The following is a 10812-nucleotide window of genomic DNA, read 5'->3' on the forward strand; positions in this document are numbered from 1 at the left end:
GACCACTCCCTTTTCCTTCATCTACTCCCCTATCCCTGCACCTTGACATGGGTGGGTCTGTTCTCTGCCCCTTTCTTGGTGATTTGCTCAGTACCTGTTCTTATCTGTAGTGATGGGGGGGGGCATATTTTGCTACCGTACAGCTCTTTCCTCAGTATCTCATATGTTGAGAAAAGCCTGTCCTCGTTTAAATCGCCTTCATTGCAGCTTTGATGCGAAGGAGGGGATGCCTTTCTGGTCCAGGTAGCAACCTAACTTCTCCCTTGGTTTGGCGGTAGTGTCCAATTCCTAAGTATTTGACCTCTAGGTGGCGGTGTTGTACTATTTAAACACAGTGTTTTGCTTTCCAGCCCCTATATACTTGCTCTGCTCTGAAAGTTTAAATTGTCTGAATCACCTAGGTGTACACCCAACTTAGAGATCCAAAGAATTGCTGAAGTTATTTCCCCTGAAATGATATTCAGGGATGATCTGGGACATTTTGGAAGGGCAGCAGTTTGTGATTTTTTTGCTTTTTGTATTTGCTACCAGCTTTTTAACAAGGGGTGGGATAGGTCGGAGGTCATACCATCATTCACTTCATGGATTATGAGTTATAAAGGGGCCTTAAGAGGGCAGCTCTCTCCACATTCCTACAGCATACAGGACTACGTGCTTCCTGAGCCATCTGTTGTAGGTGCGTGTGGTCTTAGAGACTCCCATGAAAGGAGAAGCCACACATTTGAGTTAAACTACCTGCTCTAATCAGTTTCCTTTTCCTCAAATGAGGTCTGTTGTAATTATTTCACCCCTGAGAGCCAAAACACTGCAAAGGAAAAGGCTGCAATACATTTTCCTTCCACGGGCACTTATTCTTCTTTCTTTTGGGGCCGTACCATCTCTCCCCAATCCTCAGCTGTGACCCTGTTCTGCAAAGACAGATTTTTTTAAATCTTTTTTTTTTAATGTTTATTTATTTTTGAAAGAGATATAGAGCACAAGTGGGATTGGGGGCAGAGAGAGAGGGAGACACAGAATCTGAAGCAGGCTCCAGGCTCTGAGCTGTCAGCACAGAGCCTGACGCGGGGCTCAAACCTACAAACTGTGAGATCATGATCTGAGCCGAAGTCAGACGCTCAACCGACTTAATTGGCCAGGTGGGATGCTCACCCACCTGGGTGCTGCTGCAAATACAGATTTTAATGTAAAAATAACTACATATATCAATTTGTCTTCAGAACTGTTTAAAATATAATTGTGAAAATTACAAAAGGACCATTATAATGAGGAACTGAGTTGAAGGAAACTAGTGGAAGGAAACCATCCCCTCCTTCAAAGTGCCTGTTACTCCCAATATGTTGTTATAAAAGTGTTATAACTTCCACTTTAAGACCCTTACACTTTATTTATTTTTTGTTTTTTATGAAAGAGAGAGAGAGAATGGGGGAGAGGAATAGAGAGAGAGAGGGAGAGAGAGAGAGAGAGTCCCATGCTGACTGTGGAGCCTGACTCAGGGCTTCATCCTGCGACCCTGGGATCATGACCTGAGCCAAAATCAAGAGGCGAACCCTCAAAGGACCGAGCCACCCAGGCGCCCTGAGACCCTTACACTTTGAAAAGCATCTTTCGAGCCAAAGTGATCAAACATCAGAAGGCACGCGGCAGACGGTTAATTTGGTTTAAAACAACCTGCAGAACAAAAAAGCTTGGGCTACAAAAATGGAATATTAATCTTCTGCAATGCTCTCTGTTATTTTTAAAGAGAAGTGCTGGTACATTCATTTTGGTAATACTCCTCCCTTTCTTTCCATGTCCCCTCTCCTCTCTCTGTTCAAATAAGCGTGCGAGCTTTGTGTTCCGGGTAACGAGTCAGCTGAGAAGGGAGTGTTCATTTTTTTGAGCGGACTGGGCTTATCTTATTCTGAAAAGCAGTGCTGAAACTCTCTGTTCTGGGGCTTTGTCCCAGAAAAGGCACTGGCTTTACAGCTTTGGAAGATGAACTGATAAGTAAGCTTACAGCCCCACTGGCTACTTCCCTAACTCCTGTCTTGACTTTGGACATGGAACTGTCTGCCATTTCCGTGCTTGGAGGATACTTCTTTTTTCTTTTTTTCTTTTTTGCACTGTAGCTCCTTCTGGTTAGATGTCTAAGACCGAAGGCTCTTTGGGCTCTGTTTCCTTATGTGACCCCAGTGGCCATCTGTTGATGGAAATAGCATAATTGAGAAAGGCAAGCTATTTGGCAAAAAGGAACTCATTTAGATGTCAGGGGGCCCAGGATCTCAGGGCAAGTGTTCTCTGGAGCTGGATGGAGGGAAAAAGGCTGAGCCGAATGGAGATTGAGCGGGCATACTGAGGGGGCGGGGTACAACCTGGGGAAAGCCATGGTCAATCCGCAGGAGGAAGGTGTCTGGGAAAGAAATCAGAAAAATCCTTGCGGCAAGAAAAAACCAGGTAGACTGTGAAACGTGAAACGCAACACAGATACCTTAGGATGAGAATCAATAAAGACTTTAATTTTGCTTGGAGTTTTGGTGACTTTGAAAACCCTCCATCCTGGAGATTGGGACCAATTTGTGCTTCTATAGGTCCTCCCTCCCAGTTGTTACTGGCTCCTTAAATTATTTATTCTTGATTTCTTTCTAATCCAAGAGAATGGTTATAAAAGTGCTTATTAAACTGGTATTCTTTTTTTTTTTTTTTAATTTTACCCCAGGCCAGATCCTTGCCACATTTCATCTCAATTCTTACAGGAATATGTGTTTGCCTCTCAGATTTTTTTCTTCATTTTCAAAGTCTGCACCAGCCTGTAAGAATGATAGTACTATTTTTGTTATAATTATCAGCAGTAGCATTGGCACTGTAATATCTGAATGCTTACAACTCACCGGCCGTTGTACTGAAAGCTTTACTTATGCCTTGTCACATAATCTACCCAATGTCACAAAGTTAGAGCTATTGTTGTGCATTTTACAGATGAGAAAACTGAAGCACAGGGAGGCTAAGGAACTTGCAGGGACATATTGGTAGTTACTGGCAGAACTTGGGTAGAAGATGCATCTGTCTGACATCAGAGCAAAGGTCTGCCTTAGTAGCAGCAGAGCGCCTTAGCAGCCAAGTTTACCAAAGGAGGAAGGAAAATGGCTACATGAGGACTCTCAACAGCTTTCCCCAGAGCTCTTTGGGAGGAGCTGTAGACATTCTTTTGGCCGAGGAGGATACCTGCTCAACAAACAGGCTGTCTCTTCTTCTAGGGCCCCAGGAAACATTTCCAGCCTCCCTTGCAATTAAGGATGGTTCTATGGCTGAGTTCTGGCTAACAGAATGCGAGTGGAAGTGACGTCCACTTCTAGGCCTCACCCATCCAAATCCTGTTACCCATGAGCCTCCGTGCATGATCCTTTCTCCTTCTGCCAGATTGCAGCCAATAAGCACAACACTGTCACAAATGCAGAGCCTTGACATGGGAGGAGCTTGGATTCCTGGATCACCATTTTTGGAAGGGTCATCTGCTGACCAGAAGCACTTTCATTGAGCTGTTACATAAGCAGTGAATAAATGTCTCTCGTGTAAAGTCTTGGGATTATGAGCTTTGTTATAGCAGCTGGTATTGTCCTAATGTATTCACTAACACACTGTGTAGGTCATAATTCTTGGCCAGGGACTCAGGTCGTGAGTGAGAAGGCAAATAATCTTTGGAAAAACGTGAACTAGAAAGATCCAGTTTCAGGGTACCTGGCTGGCTCGGTTGGTTTAGCATCTGACTCTTGGTTTTGGCTCAGGTCATGATCTCACGATTTGTGAGTTTAAGCCCCGCATAGGGCTCTGTGCTGACAGTGCAGATCCTGCTTGGGATCCTCTCTCTTCTTCTCTCTCTCTGCCCCTCCCCAGCTTGTGTTTTCTCAAACAGTAAAAAAAAAAAAAAAAAAAAAAAGAGAGAGAGAGAGATTCAGTTTTCGTAGCCAGTTGCAAAATGTCAAAATAAATAATGTTTTTCAGACCAAGGAGATTATAATGATTACAGCATTTGAAGTCTGGGGTTTGCTAGATATTCTTCAGGGCAAAGTTCTTAAAAAAAATTTTTTTTTAATGTTTGAGAGAGAGACAGAGAGACAGAGCATGAGTGGGGGAGGGGCAGAGAGAGAGGGAGACACAGAACGGAAGTAGGCTCCAAGCTCTGAGCTGTCAGTGAGCTGTCAGCACAGAGCCTGGTGCTGGGTTTGAACCCACGAACTGCAAGATCATGAAGATCATGACCTGAGCCAAAATCGGACGTGTAAGTGACTGACGCACCCAGGAGCCCCCAAGGCAAACTTCTAATGCAAGAAGCTCATTGCATGACCGTAGGAGTCAGTGGAAGGGTTTGGGGAGTCCTGAATTTGTGTGCCAAATCACATGTACCAATTGGACTAAGGGAGCCTGGCCTTTCCCCACATCTCCGGTTGAAGAACCAGTTGTGAAGCTGAACACAAACCACTTAGGAGGCTTATTTAGAACAGAAATAAAAATCCCGACTTGGCTGAATGTCCTGGATTTCACATTTTTCCCTGGGATTTCCATTTCTCCCCATTGTATATGTAAAACGATAAAGGAGAGCTTTTCTTAAAACCAACACATTAGCATATGGTACAGGTGTCAATGAGCAAGTGGAATTGTCCGGGTGAGGGAAATCATGACTATGAAACATAATTGTCTTGGTCAAGTAGCACATGAGGCCAGTAGTCTTAGGAATAAAAGTGAGCCTCGGCCATGGTTCACCATTTGGTCATGGTTCTACCAGCTTCCTCTCCCTACACCAGTAATTTTCCTTGTCCACAGGGGAGCTGCTCCAAACTCCCAGGGGATGCCTGAAACTGTAGGTAATACCCAACCCTACACATACTATGTTTTTTCCTATCCATACACACTTATAAGACAGTTTAATTTACAAATTAGGCATAGCAGGAGATTAACAATCACTAATGATAAAATAGAACTATAAAAACATAATGTAATAGGGGCGCCTGGGTGGCTTAGTCGGTTAAGCGTCCAACTTTCGCTTAGGTCATGATCTCGCGGTTCGTGGGTTCGAGCCCCGCGTCGGGCTCTGTGCTGACTGCCAGCTCGGAGCCTGGAGCCTGTTTCAGTCTGTGACTCCCTCTCTCTCTGACCCTCCCCTGCTCACGCTGTCTCTCTCTCTCTCTCCTAGAAATAAATAAAAATATTTTGAAAAAAAAAAAACCATAATGTAATAAAAGTAATGCGAATGTGGTATAGAGATCTCAAAAGATCTTATTGTCCATACTCACCCTTCTTGGGATGATGTGAGATGATAAAATCCCTGTGTGAGGAGATGAAGAGAGGTGAATGATGCAGGCTGACCTGAGGATACACGGAAAGGGGGATCTTCTGCTTTGGGACCATGGCTGTCACTGCCCGCCCCTGCCCCCCCAACCCCCCACCCCTGCCTTCCCCGTAACTGGACCCGCGGAAAGAGAAACTGTGGGTGGTGGGGGGACCCCTGTGTGTCAGAGGTGTCTTTACCCTTCCGATCCCTTGGCAGCCACCTTCTTCTCTAACATGCCTTCCCTGATCTTGCTTGTCCCTTCTTCTTTTTGATTTTTAAGCCAGTTCATTTATTTAAGTTTGTTTGTTTATTTTGAGAGAGAGAGTGTGTGTGCACGCATGAATGGGGGAGGTGCAGAGAGAGAGGGGGAGAGAGAAAGAGAATCCCAAGCAGGCTCCATACTGTCAGCTTGGAGGCTGACCTCGGGAACCATGAGATCATGATGACCTGGGCTGAAATCAAGAGTCGGATGCTTAACCGACTGAGCCTCCCAGGTGCCCCTGCTTTTCCCTTCTTGATCTCCTGGCCCATCTCCTTTCCTTGTTTAATTATTCTACAAGTACAGTGAAATCCCACAAGGGCCATCACCAGGCTGAAGAGCCGAGTCTGTCGTTAGCCCTCTTTTGTATCCACCAGGGGTGCTCCGAAGAGGCCGGGCCTTACACCACACCCTCAGTCCATACCTCCCTGCGACAAGGCATAATAGGAGAAGTGCGAGCAGCAGGACTGGGAGATACAACCTCAGATCCTTAGAGACCTGGGATTGCTGTTGGTGACATACCTACCACCTGCCTGCCTGCTCTGGGCTAGATATTTATTCATTCATTCACTCAACAAATATTTATTGAGTGCCTATGGGTGCAAGGCTCTGTTCTAGGTTCTGGGAATATATCGGTGAATAAGATAGCAAAGTTCTTGCCATTAGAGTGGTGACTGAATTTCATCCTGACAAAAGTTAGGATGCAGATGGGGCAAAGGAGAGGCCCTGGGAAGGGAAGGACATGCCCTAAATCACATAGCTGGAGAGTGAGTGTTGATCTTCTGACTCCAAGACCCAGGGCTCGTCAGCACATAAGGAGCGTAGGGAAGACAGAAAGGAAAGACATTAGAGGCAAATTAATAAAGAGTTCTGTTTATTGTTTTTTTTTTTAATATAAGAATGAAAAACTTCTTGGGGGGCCTGGGTGGCTCAGTCAGTTAAGTGTCCAATTCTTGATTTTGGCTCATTTAAAAAAATAAGAATGAAAGCTTCTTCATGTCAGAATAGACTACTATAAACAAAACAGGAGAAGCTAGGAAAAACTGTTTGCTCAGGTATAATACACAAAGTCAGCATTATTTTTTTTAAGTTTATTTATGTATTTATTTAAGTAATCTCTACACACAAACTGGGGCTCGAACTCATGACCCTGAGATCAAGAGTCATTTGTGCTCTTCCTACTGAGTGAGCCAGGCATCCCCAAAGTTAATGTTTTTTTATTTTTTAATTTACTATTATTATTATTAATGTTTTATTTATTTCTGAGAGAGAGAGAGAGACAGGGTGAGCAGGGGAGGGTCAGAGAAAGAGGGAGATACAGAATCTAAAGACAGGCTCCAGGCTCTGAGCTAGCTGTCAGCACAGAGCTTGACGCAGGGCTCGAACCCACGAACCGTGAGATCATGACCTGACCCAAAGTCTGACACTCAACTGACTGGGCCACCCAGGCGCCCCCTTTTTTAATTTTTTAAGTTGATTTATTTTATGAGAGAGAGCACGAGAGTGCATGCGCATGTGTGTGGGGGAGGAGCAGAGAGAGAGGGCGAGAGAGAACCCCAAGCAGCCTCCACACAGTCAGCAAGGAGCCAGACTTGGGGCTTGAACTCACCAACTCCAAGTCGAAGTTGGAGGCTTAACCAACTGAGCCTCCCAGGCACCTCAAAGTTAACGTTTTTAATACAGTTTTACAAGTTAGTAAGAAACACGTTCCAAAAGAAAGTAAGGGAAAGATATTAGTGTGTGACATGTATGTACAAAGAAGCCAAAAATATGAAAAACGATAAACCCTCGCAAGGAAACGAGAAATGCAAATTAAAATAGCAATGGGCTTCCCTCTCTCTTTATCAAATGGACATTTCTTTAAGGGATGATACTCAGTGTTGATGGGGGTATAAGAACAGGCTCTTTCATTCCTGCTTTAACAATCAATGATAGGGTGTTTTCAAACTGATTGATTTTTATACCTCTTTAAAAGAACAGGGATTTGAAAAGCCTTTCCCCCCTACCTTTTTAACAGTGTTTTCCAATTATTTCTACAATGAATATGTATCCTTTTCTATAATTAACAATATACATATATGCATTTAAAAAAATTCTATAAATATTGAAGAGAAGATGAGGAGGAGATTTTATTGGTTTCTTACCCATAGTAGAGCATGGTCCTAGCCTCAGAAGTAGGGGAGCAAATTTATCGTCTGCAGTTTCCAATGTATCCAATTGCCCTTCTTTTATGTATCCTTACTTAGCCTTGCCTGTGGTTCTCTTCCTTTCAGCTCCTGGGCAGAGCCTCGTCACCAAATCCTCCAATTTCCTGAGCATGATCTGTGCAGTTTCTAAGGATGGGCACCTTTACAGAGGTAGTTCTCAACCCCAACTGCACTCCAGAATCACTTGGAATGATTTTGAGAAATAGTGATTCCAGGGCCGTCCTAAACCAATTAAATAAGGCTGTCTGTGATTTAATGTTAATTAGCGTTGTTGAGAACCACTTGCCTACAGGCTGGATCCAACCACCGGCCTATAGTCTGGACCCGACTACATCTAGTTATTTTGTGTCCCTGGTCCTAGGTCAGGTGATATAATATGGGCTTGTTGAACTGAGTTAAATAGGGTTAGTTCCCCTGGTCCTCCAGCATGAAGAATTCTGATTTTGCTGCTTCTCTCTCTCTTTTAAACAATGTTTATTGATTTATTTTGAGAAAGAGAGACAGTGGAGAGGACGGAGAGAGAGAGAGGGAGAGAGAGAATCTCAGACAGGCTCCACACCATAAATGCAGAGCCCGATGTGGGGCTCGAACTCACGAACCATGAGATCATGACCTGAGCAGAAACCAAGAGTCAAACACTCATCTGACTGAGCCCCCCCAGGCGCCCTCTTCCCCTCCCTTTTTTGTGATGCTAATCCAAGGTGTCAAACAGAGACACACAAGAGTTGTATGATATCTATCTGTTAGTCAGTACACCATTCTTTTTAAGTCTAAATTCCCAGGTGGTAATAGCTCAAAGCACCTGCAGTTCGTACCAGGCTTATTGTGAAAATTTCAAAGCAAGATGAATTTTGATTCATTTGGTGAAACAAAGAAGTTGCATTGCACTATTTGACAGTGGCAACAGCCACCAAAGGGTGGTTACTCTATTTATCCATCTCTGGCACTTGGTAGGTGCCCAATAAATACAAGATGAATGAGTGAATGGATGAATGAATGGGTGAATAACAAAATTGAAACCAGGGCAGTGCAGTGTCTTTAACTTCATGGTCTCCTAGAAGGGTTTCTAGCTCCACCAACTATTTCCTATTCTATTCTTCACCACGAAATTTTTACTTGGAACTTGAGTTGAACATCACCGCTCTGGTGAGTATGTTACTCAAAACAACTTGCGAGCACTAAATCGTCTTCTAAGCAAACCAATTTAGGGGCCCGGACAATGTGCAAGAGCATTCACTCCAGAACTTGGGCACTTAGACGACGATCTGTCAGTCTCTCAAATGCCAGCATTTGCTCTCATACAAAATTCCCCCTTCCTCTCTGCTCTGATCAAAGACTCTAAAGCACAGGTATGAGCCCCACCAAGTTTCTCTTGTTGCATCTGCTCTGTCTACAGGCATGGTACTGTGAAAGCAAATGTCACTGCCGCAGCCATAATTTAAGACGTCCTTTTAAAAAATTTCAATTTCATCATTTCACAGAAGAATAGATCAATATTTCTACAGTTAAGAGTTTAGTTAAAAACCCTGCTGTGCAATGAAATAATGCATCTGCTATTGGCGTAGAGCGACTGGGATGTTAATTCCCTGGTTTTGTGTCAGTTAAGGGCAAATTAGCCTTCTAGCACCAGTCATGACTCATTATGTCATTATGTGGAAGGCACTTACTGTACCTCCACTACTATGCAATTTAGATCCAATAAAAATTGTGACAGCGTTTTTATCCACTTCATTAAGCTACTAATTTCTTGTAAAAAAATGTACATTAATCTTTTTATAGCTTCATGCAGAGTGGCATATTTTTAGACTCTAACATTGATTAGGTCCTGGTTAAGAATAATTTTCACAGTACTTTTAAGAAATGTAAATAAAGTTACAATAATTTAATTTTTCAACATAGTTATGACAGTATTGATCTTAAAATGAACATGTTGGCTGAATTAAACGTGGAGCCCAAATGAAATACAGACTGAATATTTAAACATGCAACAAATTACAAAGCATGGCTTAACAATACCCTGCAAACAGAATGAAGAGAGGGAGCGTGAACCTCCGTGGAAAATATTAATTGCTCACATTTTAAAAGATGTAAATGGGGATTTTTTTTGACATCTGACTTTTCTTACCCAAATGTTTAAAAAATACAGTAAAAAATTGTCTCCCTCCTTTGATTTTTCCGTCTTTGTTAAGTATTAATGGCTCTTCTGCCTGAATGCATTAGGGAAAAGCAGAAAAGGAAAAAGTTCCCTGTGCCAAGGTTGTGATATTAGTAGACCGGAGTCAGGGAAGTTGTGCCCCAGGTTTGCAAAGGGTTCTGCGGGCAGTCTGGGGTACCTGGTGGCTGGAGCAGCTGTTAGTCACTCCAAGCACCCACCCTCCCCAGGCTGTTTTGAACAAGGCAGACCAAGCCCCGAGTCACGTCCTCAGTAACCATTGAGGCGACCTCTGAATGCTGGCTGTCATTTGATTGCAAGCCTGCAGACTTCCCATTAGATCCTGGCCTGCCTGGCTGGACTCGTCTCCTTGCTCTGGACTCTTTGAGCTATGTTCTGATTCTGCCCCCTTTCTGATTCCCACACCAGGGAACCCCAGCTCTGTCCTGGCCTCTGAATCTGCCCTGCTCTAGCTCCTTGGCAAGGGTCCATCCACCATATTAGCCCCAGGGGGCCTGCAGGAGGTGGGGGGCTGTTTGACGTTATCACAGGGGACAGAGTGGGAACAGTACTGCATCTGCGTCTTACGTTTTCCCTGAGAAAAGCATTGTCCCCTCTCCAGGCACGCCCTCATCTCCTGTAAGGAAGCTTTGTGCTGAGTGACTATAAAGAGCTGCTATAGGACCACAGTTCTAGGACCAAAGGCCTCCCTCTCAATTTTGGGATTCCTCCTGGGACATCCCTGGCCAGCTGTGTGTGGATGCATCCAGTGTTGGGAAGCTCACTTAAAATGTGTGTGTGTGTGTTTTTTTTAATGTTTATTTGTCTTAGAGAGAGAAAGAGACAGAGAAAGTCAGAGAGACAGAGAGACAAAGCATGAGTGGGGGAG

The sequence above is a fragment of the Hyaena hyaena genome, unplaced genomic scaffold (genome assembly GCF_003009895.1).
Source record: "Hyaena hyaena isolate Hyena2069 unplaced genomic scaffold, ASM300989v1 scaffold_237, whole genome shotgun sequence".
In the NCBI taxonomy this organism is placed as follows: Eukaryota; Metazoa; Chordata; class Mammalia; order Carnivora; family Hyaenidae; genus Hyaena; species Hyaena hyaena.